Below are 17,537 nucleotides of genomic sequence, written 5' to 3'. Positions count from 1 at the left end.
GAACTGCTTGGCAACCAGACCAAGCCTCTAATTGAGACAAGCCTTTATTTGTCAAAATGTGTGGCTGTGACTGGGTGTTTAATTGGAACTCGACTTTTAATTGAAGTTTTACTGTATATAGTTGTTTCTACTTGCTGTTAAAATGTGAAATTTTCACATGTAAAATGGTTTTCCACTTGTGATAATATGTTGCACGTGTTCTTTTGAGTAAAGGTTCAGCACCTATCATGATGTAATGATATAACACAATGTGATGGACATTTATATTTATTGATTTTATCTGTTATTTATTTAACATGAACAGTGGACTAATGAATAATGACTGTAATAAATGTACCATAGTTAGCCAAAAGCAGTTTTTGGACATTGTCACCCTAACAGATATTTAAATAATGCATGCAATGATTACAAAAAAAGGGAATATAAGATAAGATGTGTTGTGCAGGACATCATTAAACTACATTGCCTGATAGTCTGCAACACAGAGAGCAACATACATAAAAACAAAAATGTGCCAAAATAAAAGCAAGAAAACAGGTCACAATAAAGACAGACACATTATTATCAACGTCTAAAGAATCTGTTCTGATAATGGAATAAGATCCTTTTATTATTATTTTCTTTTATTCGTGTTTCCCCCATATCTTCAGCTCTTTTCACAGCCCTGTTTGTCCAAAATGACCAGCTCATTTTTTCCAGCTACACCTGGCTATGAAGTAAACTGTCACTCTGCAGCAGAGCTCTGGCCATAAACTCAGAAATACAGACTCCCACTGGATCTCAGCAGGGAAATCCATAATATAAAATGTCCTGCTGGTGACAATAAGGAGTTTCCCTCAACCTATCTAGAGCCCAGTGCTGCAGTGTATAAAATATGACCCACTTTAATTAGGTCATTAAGTGTTTTTCATTAAAACAACAGGAGTCTTAGTTTGCTGGAACAACTGTCGCATTGTCAGAAATAAGCTTATTCTGTGAGGATTGCGTGCATGCCTGAGACACACACACACACACACACACACACACACACACCACGCCCCCTCCTGTCGGGAACACCCTGGCTGTGGAGCTCAGCCTTCAGACGGTGCCGAGACGCACCGACTCTCTCACGTACGGTGCTCTGATCCCGGGACGGACTCTCCCAGCCTGCCGTGCTCCCCCCGCCGGCTCCCCGCCTCCGTGTCCGCAGCTACCAGGTAAGACACCGCCGCTCTGCAGGTCAGCCGGCAACACACCGGGACACCACACCGCCACCGCGTTTCCTGTGGCATATGGCACAGTCAGCCGCTGCCTGCTTGTCCCCCAGCTGGTCATGATATGTTATTCTATCCTTTCCTTGTGTTTCCTGGGGGGTGTGAGGGGGTGTCTGTCTGTCCACCATCACGACCACGACCTCGGAGGATTAGTCACACATCAGCGGGACCAGACAGCCCCACTTCCCCGGGTAAAGTTGAGCGCGTCAGGTGCAATGCAGCAAAAAGCGCCTTTTCTTGTGTCTTGTTGGAGCCTCCGCAGGTTTCGACGGCACATTAACCTGCAGTCAACTCAGCTGGATCCATCTGCTGAGAATATGTTTTATTCATTAAACTGCTGACTGAGATGTGAAACCTATCATGTCATGATATGGAGGGGCAGGAGTGGTTTTGATCACCTGGTTTGACTTTACCTTAAACTGAGAGGCTTTCTCACAGGTGTGACTTGAGGTGAATCATTTTAATTGTCCTATAGGCTAGTAATATGTCAGCTGTTAATAAATGATGACCTCGTCTGGTAGTTTCATGTGGCGTCACCAGGATATCCCAGGGCTTTTTATCCAGGGGGTGACATACAGTGATGCTGCTGTATGTCTGCAGGGCTGGTTTTGGATAGATATCTGGCAGAATGTTCACAAGGTGCTGATCTTATTACAACTCAAAGGTGCTTCTTTTGCCCCAGATTAGCTGGTGTTATGCTTGTGTTTGATGCTGCCACTCACAGCAGAGATGTGAGATCCAGTTTTAAAAAATGCGAAGCTTCTTTTGAAGATGCTAAGATGTTGTCAGCAGCTGGATTTGAAGCCTCTATTCCTCAGAAATCCTGACAGGATGGTTTGAGCCTGGAATACATGGTGCATGCAGGATGTAAACAAAGGTGTAGATGTCACGGGGACGCAGGGGACACGTCCTGTCAGCGTTTAGAACATGTGCATCTTTTCAGAAACATAAATTAAAGACATTTACGTCATAAATCGGTGCATAGAATTCACTAGAATGCAGGACATTAAGTGTCACCCCCAAAGTTGTAACCAAACCTTGGATGTATGAATAACATTTGGGTTCAAGGGCTGATTAGTTTTTGTTGTTCAGTCAATTTATGATTTCTGAATGATTTTAACACATTATAAATGACTCTGAAAATGTTTTTTGATCAGTCAATTCATCATTTGGTCTTTAAAATGTCAGAAAACGGTGGGAAAAGACTATCACAACAGTCTAATACTGAAATATATTCAATTTACTATCAAATAAAACAAACAAAAGCAGTAAATTCTGGCACAAATTTATTAATAATTCATCTTCTGAGCTCTGACTCCATTATTTAATGTCTGAAAATTGTGGAAAATGACACTTAAAATTGTATGGTTTACTCAACCACAAGACTAAATCTCAATGATTTTCTGTATGTTGATAGAAGTGAGAGAAAAGAGGCAAATCCTCACATTCAAGAGCCAATGGTTTCGCATTTTCATCTTGATAGATGACCTAAAGGAACAGTTTGACATTTTGGGGAAATACGTTTATTTGCTTTGTCTCCGACAGATGAAAAGATCAATACCACTCTGAGACCTGTCCAGCATCGATCCTCTCTAACTCTGGAGAGCAAGTAAGCTCCCAAAATGTCTATGTATTGGCTTTAAAATCATCGTTCTGTTAATAAAACGACATGTTTTGGCACTAAATTACATGTCACATGGTTATATTCAGATGTATCGAATCTCAGGTTAAAACGTGGACTGATAGACTAATTCAGCATCATGGTTTTGTGTTGTTTACTGTTGTTATTTGGCAGCAAGTGTTGCATTTTCATTGTCCAGTTCAAGCAGCCAGTGTGGTCTGAAAAGGCCAATTCAACTCATCAGAGTGGCCATTAGACCTGTCAGACAGGGTGGCTGCTGGCCAAAGTGTCGAAGAAGCCACAGACAATATTTAACCAGTGTTTCCTATCAGCCATCAGATCTGTGTGTTTAACTGAAAACAGCTGTACTGTAAATTAAAACAAAGCTGTGCTAATGAGTTAAAATAACACCCACGAGTTCATACATTATCATTAGGTTCATTATGAAGCCCTGTAAGTGGATGTTATATTAAAATAAGCAGCCTCCTGAAGCTTCATTCAGTACGAGCTTTCCCCCGAAAAGAAACATCCACCCTGACAAATTTTACATTGCTGTTTTTCTTTTTCATGAACAACAAGCATTTGCTGCGTAAGACATCCCGCATTACTGTAATTTGTCATAGTGACGCTTCCTTAAATTGGTTCATTTGGCTCCTGTGAGCCGCAGATGCAGTATCTGCTGAGGCTGTTTTATCATTGTCACGGGGAGAATGGCTCCCTAATGATAACCGAGCTTTTATACAGCTTGCACACAAGGCTGCTGGAGGGGGAATAAATGGGTGAATAAGGGAGGAGAGAAGCCAGGGAAGGAAGGGATTCCCTGATTTCTCTCTGTGCAGGCAGCTCATCCAGCGGAGCAGAAAGAAGCCCCGGGGAGTGCAGTCACACAGCATTAGAGGGCTGCCTCTCCAAGATCTGGCAAGACGCTGTAGAAATGTGTAAATCTGTGTGTGTGTGTGTGTGTGTGTGTGTGTGTGTGTGTGTGTGCATGGTGAAGTGTATGCTTGCATGCATTCACACATGTATGTATTATCATGGTATGGTGACAGGCTGCAGCTCATGGTGCCAGACTGATGTACTCTGACCTATAAAACCAAACAGTGTGACTACAAATTTGGTCAAAACTGAGTTAAGAGCAGAATCTGAGAATACAGTTTCCAACAGGAGCATACAAACATTCACAGTGTTAAATATTAGAGAATGTGCAGTGTGCAGAGATGATAGTCCAAAGATGTCCAAAAGATAATTATTATACTATAAATGTATTATTTGCATTAAAAAGCATGCCCAATTTGCAGTAATTACAAATAAAAAATGCACTTTGTCACAGAGAAACAGCAAACTGTATAGCTATATCAGGAGCGCTAAGCTATATCAAGAGGAAGCTATGTGGTGATGTAGCTATAGCTAGCTAAAGCTAAATCTAGATTTACGTCGATATTACCCTAGCTTTTACCTTTAACTGAAAAATATAAATGTTAATAAACCAAAGTCCTGGGCATTTAGTTCATTGTTCTTAATAACTGAATGAAGCAGTGGCTAAAGAGGGGAAAAAAAACAGCTAAACTCCTGCTAACGGTAACTAGCTTAGCAGAGTAGCAGGAACTACCATCTCCTTGGTGAGGTTCATGCGATTTAGTGTGGTTAAACTACCTAAAAAGAACATTAAAATGTCTTATAAAGTAGATTAATTTGATAAATTGCAGTAATTCATAAACTGAGCTAAAAACAAAGCCTGTCTCCCGGAGAAACTGCAAACTACACAGCTAAGAGCACTGTATTAATTGGAAGTTAGCTAGCGTGGTGATGGGGGTCATTGCTAGCTAAAGCTAAATCTCAATTTCCATACTCTTTCCCTAATTTATCTGTTCCCTGTAACTGAAAATTATGAATTTAATAAATCAGTATCTTGTAAATTCACTTTATTCTACATGCTTTTATTAAGCAGTGGTTGAAGGAAAAAAAGCTAACCTTCTGCTAACGGTAACTAGCTTAGCAGAGTACCACCAACTGCCATTTCTGGTGGCAGTTGGTGGTACTCTTCATGCAATTTGCAATTTGCTGTGGTTTAAATAGAATATTTAAACGTCTTATAAAAGTAGATTAATTTGCTAAATTTCAGTAATTACAGTAATTGTAATTCCAAAACTGAGCTAAAAACCAAGCCTAACTCACAGAGGAACATCAAACTACACAGCTAAACTCAATGGTGCTACATTAAGTGGATGTTAGCTAGTGTGGTTACGGAGTCATAGCTAGTTAAAGCTAAATCTAAATTTACATCCTGATCTTACACTAATTTATCTGTGCCCTGTAACTGAAAATGATGACTTTTATATATAAACATCTTGTTGATTCAGTTCATTGTACATGCTTTTACTAAGCAGTGGCTAAAGGGAAAAATAAAAGCAGCTAACATTCTGCTAACGGCAACTAGCTTAGCAGAGTAGCAGTAAGTGCCATCTTAGATCTTAACCCTGGTGAAGCGCATGCAATTTGGTTTGGTTCAGCTATCTAAACACAATAAAATGTAAATAGATTAATTTATTAAATTGCAGCAGTTACAGAAATGAGCTAAAAACCAAGCCTAACCAGATAAATATTTGTTAGCAAACTAGCACACAGCTAATTCAAGAGCATGATAAGTGGAAGCTAGTTGGTGTAGCGATGTAGCCATACCTAGCCAAAGCTAAATCTAAACTGATCGTACCCCAGCTGTTACCTGTAACTGAAAATTAGCAATTTTGATAAGTTAACATCTTCGGTTCATTATTCTACATAATTAAATAAAGCAGTTGGGTAAAGAAAAAAAAGGGTTAATGGTGACTTGATTAGCAGAGCAGCAATATTTTGACTCTGTGAAGTTCATGTGATTTGATGTGTTTGAGCTACTTTAATAAAAATATTTAATTGCATGAAATAATAGATTAATTGGTTAAATTGATTAAAGTATAAATAGCAGTATGGAAAAAACACATATTACACAAAAACACATATTAAAGGCATGCAATCCCTACAAACGAACTTGTTAAAGTGTATGTTATAAGAGTAGACTACATTTTGTTAGCAGGCACTGCAATTCTGAAACATTATGAAGCCTAAAAATCCAAAAATGATTGCGTTGCTTCAGTGATATGTAGGATATAAGCTTTCAGACCATTCTGAGAACTTTAAATGACCTTTTCTTTACTTTACTGCCTCAGTAGTTACAGCTTTCTGCCTTTATAGGGCCGTATTGTTGGCACCTCCTCTGCCTCTCACATAAATCCTATCCACTCCCTGTTCTCTCTAATAATGGACAGGGTAACTGTGATGGAGATTTTCTGCCTTTGAGAGTTATGCGCAAAACTTGAATGGCACTACAGTGTATAGATAAGATAGGATAAGAAAAGATGAGATAAGATAAGACAAAAAAAAAACCCCAACAACATAAGAATGTAAGTAGCAAATATAGGGAGTAAAGGTAACACAAATGCCTCATAGGTTAACAATAAATGTAAGATAAACTAAACTAAGTAAAACAGGTAACATAAAATACAGTAGAAAGTAATATTAGCATTATAAACGTGGGCCACATTGAATATTATCTAAACCTACTACAAACTGCATAATTATATCCAGATTAACTGCTGATGACCTGAGCTACTGCAACAAATCTCGTCTGTGCTGCTGCATTCAATAACGTCTGATCCCTGTAGTGTCGTGTTGTACGGGGTTTCCCTCCCTCCCACTCACTGATGCTTCCCTTTATCCATGGCTCTCTAGTGCATACCCCGTTTGGTATGCAGCCTATAGCCCCATGCGGCCTCAGAGATGCATCGCGTCCCCGTTCAATCAAAGCAGCAACGAGGCAATCAGTGGAAGCCCATCCACACACCGACACTGCAGATGTGGGAGGGCAGGAAAAAAAGCACCTCAAAAAGCAGAGATGTAATTTGGAGGCAGCACAGAGAGGAATGACTCAGTTGGGTAATAGATTGCCGGTCAGGGGGCGATGCCTCTGTGTCACCCTCCCTCAGCCTCTAATGTGTATGGACACATGTCATGCACTGTGGGCGCTCTGTGATGTTGAACTGAACCTCTGACGGGGACGGTGGGCTGTGATGGGATGATGGGACACTTCACCCTGCAAATCAAAAAAATGTGTGGATGCACACATGCTCAAAATAAACCCTTATTATTTCAAATTACATCATTATTTCGTTTTCTTTTTTTCCACAGCACCAGCATGTTGACCAGAGTGTGCGGTGTGGAAGAGTCAACAAAGCAGAGCGTACGTCAAACACTGACATTAATTAGATTCACTGTTTGCAAGTCGTGCACATCAAGGTTTTTAATCAATAAATATATTTGAACAGATTAAGGACAGATGTAATGACATGGCTGCCTCATGGTTATGTTTAAACATTAAAACCACCAAGCTTGGACTAGGAACTTGATTAATTTTAAATTCAAAGTAAACAAAATGATAACATTTAAAGGAATATTATTTAGAAAGGTTCTTATTTTACAGATTTACCATAAATAAATGAAAATCAATTGGATTTTAGCTTGAAGGGTCATTTTTGAATTTTGGAAACGTAGTTTGACAAAGTAGTCTTAAGTCAAGCTCCACTTACTCACTTTTTCCACAGCTTTCATGACATGCAGCAGTGGAGCTATTGTAATTGGACCTTGAGTTAATATTGTTTTATGAATCAGAAAAGATAAACAAGACTAAGAGTCGGCAGTCATGCTAGTGGCTCTATGAGTGACATGTTAAGATAAAAATGACAACGACAATGCTGATGCTTAGCACATATACTGTTAACAATCCATGTTCACAATCATAGTTGAGCGTGTTAGCATGCTAACGTGCTAATAAGCAGCACACACAAAGTATAGCTGAGGCCGATGGGATGATGGGAATATAATTTCTATACAGGCACATCTTTTTAAAACATAATTTATTTGTTACACACTAGACTTTTAAAACATGGTATGTATAAATCAGAAATACTGTGATGATGCAGTTAGGCTGTATGGGGAGATGATAAACTGCAGTAGGTGAGAGGCTAATGAGAGGTTAAGTTCATGAAGGCAGAGCTAAGTTTATCTTCCAATTAGGTATTCGACGACGTTTTGTTCTCTTATCAATTCAAGGAATGCCGCTCTCGGTGTCATACACATTTTAATCACATAATCTTGAGCATTAATCATCAGTTTCAGTAGAATTTCCTGTCAACCTCACCCATATTTGTTGTACAGGGCAAAGTCCATATTGAAATGTATTCACTGCGTTGGTTCTTACCACTGAGACACAGTGTCTGTACAAACTGTACGAGACCTCTGAAGCAGTTCACCTCTTACTGGGTCTTTATTTCTTCTGGTCGAGGTGCATTTTGTACCTGATTGAAAGAGCCATCTGGCCTGTGATGAATGTTTGAATCTGCTTGTTGTGACTCTGTAGGGTTAGTCATTGTACTCAGGAAGTCACATAACCCAATTTAAAGAGGTGAATTGTCGATTTTACGCTTCTATTTTTGTACAGATTAAACAAAGGAGATATGAATTGTTCAGTAGTTAGCTTTAGAGGGGCTGGTGGGTGCATTTTGTTGCCTTTGGACAGAGCCAGGCTCGTTGTTTCCCCTGTTTTCAGTTTTTATTCTTGACAATTTAATTTTTAAATGAGAGATAAATAGTGAGGGGAGTGGGATTATTTAAGTGTACACTTCTTCCTACTCCTTTTTGATCATGTCTGTTGATGTTTTTGTTTGTTTTTATTCTTTGTTTTGCTCAAAATATAGTCATTCATTCATTTATGCTAAGCTAAGCTAACAGACTTTTCTCATGCACTGTTTGTATGTAGACCTATGAAAAGTAATGCACTAGGATAACTATAATCGTGAGCTAGTAATTATAAAATAGAGGTCGACTGATTCATCAGTTTGGCGGATTAATTGGCACCGATTAGACTTTATATAAACAATAGTTAATGGCAGAATGGGGCTCCAATAGTGGCCAATGGCTGTACCTTTTACTGATCATGTGGGTACGGCCATGAGCCCTTTGCATGGAGTACCCCACAGGCAAAGTGAAGGTAATGTGTGCTTTTGATCTGCCTTGCACTTGCAATGTGTGTAAAATTCATTTCAGATAATCTAAACGACGATTAACTCATAATTACTTTGAGCCTGGGTGGAGCACTCAGTGCGCTCCAGCCATAAATGCACAACAAACTTTTCATTTTTCACCCTACATCAGAGATAATTTTCTCAGAAAGCAATTATCCTCACATTTTTCTGGTGATAAAGAATGTAACTTTGTCCCGGGAACAGCTGATTTTACCGCAAGGCTCTTTAGTGGTGTTCATGTCATGTCAGGTTTTCAGGCAGATTCTCCCCACAATAGTTGAAGCTGTCCTGTGATCATCTGCTTTGCTGGATTTTTACAGTTTTAATGCTGGGAATAAAAGTCCCACACAATAATGATTTTATTCGGTGTCCCATCATTTATGAACAGGACACATTTAAGCTCTTTGTAGACCTACACAATGCAAAGGTATAAAAGCTATCCATCTTTACTCACCAATTTGGCATCAGCCTACTCCCTTCCAAATAATCCAGCCACGTAATTATCTATTGATTAAATTCAATCACACAATTTGATCCTTCTAAAGCTCCACCTAAAACCAGCCCGGTGCCACGGGTGTGTTGGTTGTTGACATTCTGCCTGTTACATGCATTGTCTTCTTTCAAAATATACTTCGTTTTCACAGGAAATTTACTGTTTACATACAGTCTCTTTCAAAATAAACACACTATGCCAATACAACAGTGAGTATTGATGTTTTCTTTCCTCCAACAACTGACGCACATAGTTGGGTTTAGGCAACAAAAACACGTGGTTGGGTGTAGGAAAAAAGAACATAGTTTGGCTTTATATTCTTACGGAACGGAACGCCACTTTCCCAGGTGAGGGTCGTGTTTGTTGGACCCATCCACCACCCCGCCCACCTTACTCAGACTCTCGCTGCCTTATATTCTTGTACCACTGCGTTTCCCCCCTATTCAGCCAAGTGCCATTAAACTATAAGGGCGACAGGCCATGTATTATGCAGACGTTAAAGGACGGCTTTGTTCGTCAGTGTCTGATGCCACAAGTCGCTGCCCAAGCGCCAGATTTCGAGGACTTCGGAGTGAGATCGGGCTCAAATATTCTTTTCATTAATGACTTATTATCATTTATATCTTGCAGACTTAATGGGTATTTATATTTAGACCACCAACCATTTTTATACACCAGCCAAGAGAATTTTCACAACGTGGTAAACATAAAATTGTTCTTATCGGTGGCTTATACCTATACAGTCACAATACAATCAATTAACCATTAATACAGCCATTACCATGTCCTTATAAAGCCTTATCAGAAAGTGACAACAAAGACGCAGCTAATTGCAAAGTGCAAGTTGTTGAAGCAGTACAAGGACGTGAGAATTCAGTAATTGTTAGGATGCCCTTTCTGTCAAATATTGGCTCCTGTTTATTTTACAGATTCAGTTGTTGTGGCTCACAGCCAGGATTCAACTTGAAATGTGTGGGTTGCTGCATGGTAGAACTGAACTTGTTTAAAGTTTTAGTTTCATAAGTTCTGTGTTTGAGTGAATGTCATGGCCACCTGAAACTCACTAAAATGATCATTAGCAAATAAACTCGCTCGGCTCGGCTTCTTAAAGGGATGACAAGTGGATCTTTGGTGCATTCTTTAAAAAAACAGCGAACCATATGCTCACCTGCCTAAAAAAACAGCACACGTCTTTGCTGCAAGATCTTTTCTCATCGATCTGCCTCGGAGGCTCAGCCAGCCCAGACACTTATCTGTCCTCCAGACACTGAGTTTCATTGTGCGTCTGCGTCTTCGGTGTTACGCTAACGTACCCACATACACTGCAATAAAAGTGAAATGACACAAGGCTAATCTCAAAAGAAAATCATAATCCATTAGTGTCCACTCGGGTTTAAATTACACATGCACTTCTGATTAATGGTAACACTGCTCTGTACACACACAAGCACTTTCAGAGGATTCCCTTCTCTCCATTAGCCGGTGGTGCATCGAAAAGACAAAGTGCAGTAAAATGTGGCAGGCAGGCAGCATTTAAACAGGAATGAGTGCTATGAAATATTCAGCCACGTTAGTGAAAGGAGAGGGAGCTGTTTATAACCCCAACGTCTCTCTCTTCCTCTCTGTGAAGAAGCAGTGCCGAGGCCACGACTGAAACTGGGTTAATGAGATCCAGCCTGGATCCAAACCCCTCTCATCTCGTGTTCTTTAAGCGCTCGTAGTAACGACATGGAAATCTTTAACATGCTGAAAAACAAAAGGCCTTTACTGTGGAAGAGTTTTCCTCAAAGATGCATATCATAAAAGATCACACGTCATCCGTCTTAGTTTTTTCTGTTGATACTCTGACGGAGTTCCTTAACGATCTGTTTCCCTACATCTTTTTTTTTTTTTCAAGAGAGAGATTTCAGACACTCTATGCTGAATATGTGCGTGTTTATCCAACAACCAGACTGCCTTCACTTGAACCGTCTCACAGTTTCTATCATAAGACTAAACAGTGCCAGATCTGTGGCGTAGATGGCAGACTGTGGCTTGAAATCTGGACTGTTTCACTGCTGTTCATGGCAAAGGAAATTTCACACTGCAGGCGTGGAACGAGATGATTACGCTGAAGATTGAGGGAGAAGCGAAAGCTTTTGTCCTGCGTGCAATTAATCACATTACGATACAAGCTGATTTTATTGAGGAGGCATTGAGGAGGCATTGAGGAAACTGCAGGTGGGGATGGAGAGGTAGAAGAGTCATAGTGGATTTGAATAATGTGGATTTTTGCTGCAGTGCAGGCTGACAAAGAGAAAATGTGTGTCAGCTCTGTGTTACGTTGCGAAGATAATGTCTGTATTACATGATTTTCCTTTGCTGGTTGTACTCAGGTTTATCCTCCATGCAAAGAGGGCATGATGTTATTAAGGGTGCAGCAGGTTTAGCTATCATTGACTTTATATACACACTTTTACAGTAGAGTGGTTGAATGTTTTCCACAGGCATGAACGGAGTTACGCACTTAGGCCCAATTTCCGCTTCATGGTCAACTCTCTTTTGGCACTAGGTCCTATGCTCACTTTTTGTTTCCCACTGCATCATCTTCAGCACAATACAAACACACAGGCGTGTTCTCTTGCTGGATCCTCTCATTGGCAGTCAAACAGAGGAATGTCTTCACACCATCAATTGACCACAGCACGGTTTTCCAGTAGCTTCACTATTTAAATTGGCAGCAGGATTTTCTGTGTTGCGCAAGTGACGATTCTAGTCACAATTCTCTAACTCCAACTTCTTATATTGACTCAGCTTGCTTGAAACCTTGACTGAGGTGGTTCCAGGTTCTATCCACAATTTTTGTCTTTTTAACGGAAAACCAGTAAAGAACACATCTAAGCGAGTCGAGTCTAGCTGTACCATAGACTACTGTACACTGGCATGTTAACCCCAGGGGACACTCCACCAAAACTTTGTATATAATTTGATTGGGAGCAAATTAATTGGGAATATGCACCATGTACTGTAAGCATTATATAAACCCAAATGTTTAAGATGCTAAAAAAGATTTTGGAATAGGACCCTTATACAAGACAGGGCCTTAAAAACAGGTTAAAAAGTAGGAAGGATATCCTCATAATTTCAGTTTGCATTTTTGCTTTAGTTAATATTCAACCAATTACCATCTGTAATAGTGCACACGATAGAGTGCAGATCTCCACACCGCGCTCCAGTGCCTCTAACACTAACAACCGAGGGGGTCGCTATGCATTAAGAGGAAGAAAACACTGCTCAGTGGGGGAACAGACTTTGACACAACACCAGGAATGCATTTTGCTATCATCACTTGCGGCTCCCACTGGCCGGTTGAGAGGAGTAAAGAGTCAGCAGTCAATGGCATTTGTGAATCACTGCCACCACAGAAGGTCCTTGAACAGTCATAAACGTGGACACAAAATATTAGGCTGATGGGTGCAGTAGTTTGCGAGATTAGCTGTGGAGAGGCAGACATACAGATACATGCACGCTCAGAACACCAACATGACTAAATCAGAGCCGCTAGCATGGCTGCACATTCTCTTTCCAGGAAGTCACTGAACAGATTAAACCCAATTTTAACCCCAAATTAGTCACAGTGGACTCATTTTAGAATCATCGTTGTGTGACATTTGTTTGTGTGGTGTTTGTTAGTCTTGATGTTCTCTGCATTTTGTGAAATAAAGGCTGCAAAATCTGGAAGTTATGTTTAGAGTCAGAACTCTCTGCTCTCAGCTAGATTTAGACATCACAGCTCAAGAAATGGTCTGAGTTCTTTTTTTATCTTTTGTGCTGCAATTTTAACGTAACAGCTTTTTTTTTGGTACATGAGCATGTTTTATAACACAGCATTGAATAATTAAGCAATTTTCCAAAATATAAGCTGAATGCAGCAGCGGTCACAGTACTGCTGTACGAGGAGAGATGTCTTTCCCTTTTTTATTTCTCAGACGTTGAGGTTTGTTTTAAGATGTGCTGTGTCTCCCAGAGGCATGAAAAAAGGTTTCAAGGTCAAAACATTTAACTTGTACTGAAGACATCACTGAACACCTGATTTAACTTTCTTGCCCTTTCTCCCTGTAAATCTGCCTTTCTCTTTCTGGTAGTTTTTATTCTTCCAGTCACGCCCAGCAGCACTTACCAAATCAAATCATCCATTTTCCGTCTCTGGCTCAGCACTTCCTCTTTGCTGGTTTGTTTGGAGGAGGGCAGCCTCTTCCTGAGCCCACGCTGCCCTTTCCTCCTAATTAGTGGGTGAAATGACACAAACAACCCATCAATACAAGGACAATGAGGCAGCATTCAGATAAGACTGATGTAGGAGAGTTCATTGGAGGTGAAAGGAGCAGGAAGCGAAAGGAGGAGCACGGGGAGTTTATGAGAGCACAGCTGAGAGAACCTCTAGATAAGGTTTTTTAGGGGCACTAACTCTATTGGTTTGTTTTTCCTATTTTCTGCTCCATTGAGCCCTGCAGGGAGCTGTGGTGGCCTGCAGGCTTGATAGGTCATTACTGGTGACAGCTCCTGTGAGAGTTGTAATGTTACGGTGGCACTGACACATGTGCCCCATGGCTGTAAGGGCAGCATTTTAACTGTTAGTCATGGCTGGGCAGGAATTGCTTGAAATAACAGTGGTGTTCGAACTCAAACTAGAAACAACGAAATGTGAACAACTCTGAAATGCAGTTGAGGAGGAAATAGAGTTGGTGCAGGAATGAGTCCTAAAACACGGAAATGAGCTGGCATTCTGGCACTCCTAGTTTCCTCGTCTGGAAGTCAGTGGGTTTTTTAATAGGTTTTTTGTTAGATGCCTGAAATAAGGTCTGTGGTTAACACAAGCTTAAGAGACTTTCATGTTTTGCTCTGTGACACAAAATACATCACTAAATACCCTGCTCTACCATATTTGCTGCCAAAACCTTTACTCTACTAATGCTAACTCTGCTCTCTGTACTGACAAGTCCGCTGTGTTGGAGATTTCAGGTTTCTTTGCTGGTGCTGAAGTCTGTTCCCCTGTTGATATGTGTTTTATATTTTAGACAGTGATGGGCCTTCATATTTGTCCATCCATTTTCATCTGCTTATCCGGGTCGAGGTCCCGGGGGCAGCAGGCTGAGCAAAAGCACCCCAGACGTCCCTCTCCCCAGTAACGTTTTTCAGCTCCTCCTGAAACTATACTATCCATAGACTGCATAATAATGGATGTAGCTACCCTGATGTCACCAATGGGTTTGTAGACTCCCTCTCAAGTTTGGCATTTTGGTCGTTGCCATCATGTTTTTTGGAGCCAGAAGTCACCATATTTAGGCAAGAGGGTGGAGCTGTAGAGGAGCGAGGGGTGGATCTTATTGAGAATGGACAGCCTGTCACTCAAAGAGAGTGGGAAATTAGCCACAGCCCCAAACCAAATGCTGTTAAGATATACAGTTGGCTGCTAGATTGCTAGAATAAGCTTTAGTAAAATGTAAACTGGAGAGTGATAGAAAAATTCACCCCCCGTGCAGTTGTCATGAAGGAGGAAGTTAGCTATAAAGAGTAGGCTGTAAACATGCAATAATAATATTTTCTTCTAAAATTAGGTATAAAATGGCGTGAGATGGAAATACGTGAAACTGTACTCAAAGCAGAGTACTCAGATAAACGTACTTTCCACCGCTGCTGAAAGGAAACATTACAGCAATGTGTTTCAAGATTTTCAAACATTGCTGCTGTTTTGTTTCCACAAGTTTGTTATTGTCACTTTTCTCAAAGTTTTAGTTTGTTCCACCCACACTTGTCCAAAGTCAAAGTTGGGTGGGGGTGCAGGTATCAGTGTGCTTGTACATCAGTACATCTGAAATCAATCAATCCGAATTCTTGTTGTTCTGAACGATCACAGCTAAAGACAGAGGCAAAAAGCCAGCCAACGTGAAGACAAGATAATCAGTCAAACAGATGAAGGTGCACACATTCTGACAGTCTGTCCTCAAAGTGATTCACTCGGCTGAACACAAACAACTGATCTAAGTAGCTCTGTGAGGAATTAAAACAGTGAGCTTAAGAAAGATGTTCAAACCCTGCTCACTTTCTCCACACAGCTGGCCCATTACTGTGGGGAGTTGGCGTGAATGTTTGTTTGTGTTTGAAAAGTTATAAGCAGCATCCAACTTTGGAAAGGTGTGGGATTTCAGACAGTGTTCAGCCATCCGATGAGCGCTTCAGTTGAGGCATACTGACACTTTATATCTGACAGTTTTTGTCACTTTCTGCAACCAATAATCCAACAATGACACCCTCTCTGTGCAGTGATTGTGCAGGTGTGTGGGGGTGAGAAAGTATGCAGGATTTGAACTCAAGCCTATTTCTATTTTTTGTTGTTATTCTCCACACAACTATTTTTTGTCACTTTTCGTGTCTACAATAGAGTGCAACACCGTGAATGCCTTTCAGGAGAGACTGTCAGAAAGTGTGTGATGTTATCCCCATTTGAGCGATTATCGTGTCTCGGCCCTCTCTGTGACGGACGGCTTTTCATCCTCCAGCTTCTAGTGAGGCTGTTCAGAGCAGCTATGAACACTTTTGCCTTCAGAATCTCAAAGAGTTTGTTTCAAACGGCCTTTACAAAGTCGACCTTCACCTCTGAAAAAATGTAGACAGCGAGTTTAGGGATCAGATCAAAGGACTGGCAGCTGTTCTGGTCGATCGTTCTCTCAGCTAGGTCAGTACTGAATGTTTTTTTGAATGAAGCTTCAAGTGTCTGACCTCATATTTCATGACATCATCACCCACAAAATAAAAAAATCCTCGAGTAAAATACTCGTTTGAGTATAAAATGAATAAAGTGAGTCATCAGATTAAATGAGTGATCGACCCATCAGGCTAACCCGGTCAGTACATCCTGCCACAAGTGAATTTGCTGCAACTGTAACATAACCCAGCTTGTTTTCAGCATGGGAGCTAACAGATCACCACCAAGACCACCAACCTGTGAGGAAACCATACCCACCTAACCTTTGCCATTAATGCTGCGTTCACATGGAATTAGGCAGATGGCAGATGGACAACACTTTTGGGATGGCATGGGTAAAAGCAAACAAACAGTCCAACAGAATGGCAGGATTGTAAAATGAAACATGCATGACGATATGGCAATGATAACAGAAGCCGGCAGCGCCATTCAAAGTTAAAATATTTTAACTCTTTGCCATCCTCCGCTATGGAATTTACAAGCTGATGTTACAAAGCTTTCTTACACAAGGAGAAAAGGTAGGCTGAATTTTAGGCCGTTGGAACAATGGCATGGCACCGCCGGAATAATCTGCCAACTTTGCTTTTTTATACCATTTTGCCCTCGTCCACTAAAATGATCTCCCGTCTGCCCTATGCCATGTGAATGCAACATATGTTTCATTCGTAGTGGGATCTCCTATCTGTAACGCTACAAGTCTACTTTCTATTTCCATGGCTTCCTGTCGAGGAGCCCTTAGAGGATCTCGCTTAGAAACACCAGGTTTTAAAAGACTGAACAGATTTTGATTTAGAATTTTAATGCCAAAATTATGACTGAAGCTGCGAGCTATTCGGTACAGCCCTGCTCGCAGCTGCAGTTTGACATCCCACCCTCCCTGTAGACTCATAATCAGAGACAAAAAGGCCAGATCTGGCGAGGACAGAATGCCAGTCACTGTTATGCAAGGTGTCAGGCTTGACAGAGGTGTTATTCATATTGCTGCCGAAAGCCGCTTCATTACCTTTGAGTCAGCCAAGTAATTAAGGCTTTCAAATTGGATTCTGATTGACAAATCAGGATGGTGGCTGAGTTTCAGTGGGGTTATTGACACGCAGAGAGATCAGAGGATGAAGAGGAGTGTTTGCAGACAGGACCTGGCTTGATTGGCAGTGACACGGACAGTGTGTCTGACAGGTCTCCAGGCTGAGAGAGAGGGTTATTAGTGCACTGCAGTGGTGGGGATATGTTATCTGCCCTTAGGTGTTTTGTGTGTGTGTGTGTGTGTGTGTGTGTGTGTGTGTGTGTGTGTGTGTGTGTGTGTGTGTCAGAG

General features: G+C 40.9%; 1 protein-coding gene across 4 annotated transcripts in view; it reads left to right on the top strand.

Annotated features, from left to right (window-relative positions):
- The first annotated feature begins 1,065 nt into the window (after positions 1-1,065).
- sytl5 (synaptotagmin-like 5) overlaps positions 1,066-17,537 on the top strand; it is a 60,664-nt gene continuing 44,192 nt past the window's right edge. For 2 of the 4 annotated variants that reach the window (XM_050049128.1, XM_050049125.1), the window contains exons 1-2: positions 1,100-1,196; positions 2,799-2,862. The gene's annotated coding sequence lies outside the window, so the exon portion shown is untranslated. Of the gene's footprint in view, positions 1,197-2,798; positions 2,863-7,095; positions 7,148-17,537 lie in introns of all 4 variants that reach the window. The other 2 variants (XM_050049127.1, XM_050049126.1) reach the window with 2 other exon arrangements.

The sequence above is a fragment of the Epinephelus moara genome, chromosome 7, assembly GCF_006386435.1.
Source record: "Epinephelus moara isolate mb chromosome 7, YSFRI_EMoa_1.0, whole genome shotgun sequence".
NCBI lineage: Eukaryota > Metazoa > Chordata > Actinopteri > Perciformes > Serranidae > Epinephelus > Epinephelus moara.
This window is presented reverse-complemented; position numbering and strand designations above follow the sequence as displayed.